We start from the raw sequence: 1,910 nt of genomic DNA, 5'->3' as shown, positions 1-1,910 counted from the left end.
AGATATCATGGGACGGAAGGAGTAATAACTTTTTTGTGACATAGTATACGAGGGATAAAATGGCGTTTTCACGCGTCATTTAACACCGTTAAGGCTTATAATGAATGGAAGTGTTATAAAGAGTATAAAATTTAGACTCTGGTGTTACATAGGGAGTGTTGCATGAAGAAGAAAATATTTTTTAATTTCAAATAAGGAACAATTAAGACAGTGTTAAATAATGAATTCTCTCGCAAAACATGGGCCAAGCCGATCGATCGGTATCAGTTTCGGATCGACATGTCTGACTGACTGGATCACAGTGACAGCACCAAAAAATATCTTGCTCTATTGGAGGCAGGGGAACAACGAGGCGCCACAACTGTGACTTTGTCGGAGGGAGACGTGTGGAGGAGAATAATGAAGCAGCATAAGGCTAAGCGGTCGCCAGCCCACACACACATGCGCCCACATGCGCCCATATGCCGGCTGCCTCTCCGTGCGCGCGTTAACAGCCTGCCAGCCAGCGAGCTGAGAGAGGGAAAAATCATCCGAGAGCAGAGGAGATAGGCAGAGAGATGTCGGCCATGGCGGACGCCGAGGCCCCCTTCCTGCTGCCCGCTGAAGACGACAAGGCGGCGCCGCTCGCCGGCGTCTCCGACTTCCGCGGCCGCCCGGTGGTCCGCGCCGGGTCCGGCGGCTGGCGTTCCGCCCTCTTCGTCTGCGGTACGTACTCTCGGTCGGACCTACGCGCGCTCTCTTCCCCTGTTCGTTCGTCAAGTAACAGTCTTCTTGATCGGTCCCGCATGGATTGATTGCAGTGGTGGAGATCGCGGGCAGCTTCGCCTACTTCGGCGTGTCGGCGAACCTCATCACGTACCTGACGGGCCGCTGGGCCACTCCAACGCCGCCGCGGCCGCCGCCGTCAACGCCTGGTCGGGGACGGCCTGCCTGATGCCGCTGCTGGGCGCCTTCGTCGCCGACTCCTGGCTCGGCCGCTACCGTTCAATCATCGTCGCCTGCACCCTCTACGTCCTGGTACGTTAATAAAAGTCCTCATTTTGCTTCCCGTTCAATTTTCCTCCTTTTGCTTCCCGTTCAATTTTTACCCTCTCTGTTCCGTTCGCTGCACCATCACCAATCACCATCATGGTAGATGCTATCGCACGTGAAACACGCGGTTGTAAAATAAGATGAGATCTAGTCGTGGTCGTCGCCGTGGTAATGCTAGCCTCGAATTGAAGATGTGCTCGAGTCGTGTAGGATCAACCAACCGAGTACTGTGTCCACCTCAAAGAATCGTCGGTGATGTTGACTTTGGACAATGCGCTACTGGAGCTCATTAACTAGTCTGTATCAAAATATAAGATGTTTTTTTGGTTTACAGAGGGCACAAAAAGCGTCTTACGTTTCGCTATGGAGGGAGTAGCACTGTAGCAAAAATCAGTTTCTTTTTTAGTTTTAAACATCTCTACAACTATTTAGAAATATTTGACACAGTACTGCCTTTTTTTAGATATATATAAAATATAGTGTAGTGTGTGTGTGTATATATATATAAAATAGTGTAGAATTACTTGTCAAAGATGTAAGTGAACACCCCGCAAAAAAAAAAGATGGTTGAACACCATGCCCGATATCCATCACGATAAACTTTTCTGAGTCTTACTGGGGTAATTAGTACTCGAGTAGAGTATATTTTGTTTGAAAAAGTTAGGTTGTTGTCTTGACCCCGAGTAATTTGGTCAACAAATTGCACAAGTTACCCTGGTCAATTTGTCCAATTCCTGAAAAATGGATTGTTAATGTACCACTTTTGAGTTTTTTAATTTCCTCTCCCCTGTCTCCCAAAAAACCGAGTTTAGTGTAATTATGGATTCATTGTGTTCGTCAATTGAAGTCATGTCTTAGTTAAGATTATCATTTTTCTT

General features: G+C 47.5%; 1 pseudogene; it reads left to right on the top strand.

The window, feature by feature from the left end:
• The first annotated feature begins 426 nt into the window (after positions 1–426).
• On the top strand, positions 427–1,422 carry LOC119345210 (annotated as a pseudogene).
• The last annotated feature ends 488 nt before the right edge of the window (positions 1,423–1,910 follow it).

The sequence above is a fragment of the Triticum dicoccoides genome, unplaced genomic scaffold, assembly GCF_002162155.2.
Source record: "Triticum dicoccoides isolate Atlit2015 ecotype Zavitan unplaced genomic scaffold, WEW_v2.0 scaffold215664, whole genome shotgun sequence".
NCBI classification, from domain to species: Eukaryota; Viridiplantae; Streptophyta; class Magnoliopsida; order Poales; family Poaceae; genus Triticum; species Triticum dicoccoides.
This window is presented reverse-complemented; position numbering and strand designations above follow the sequence as displayed.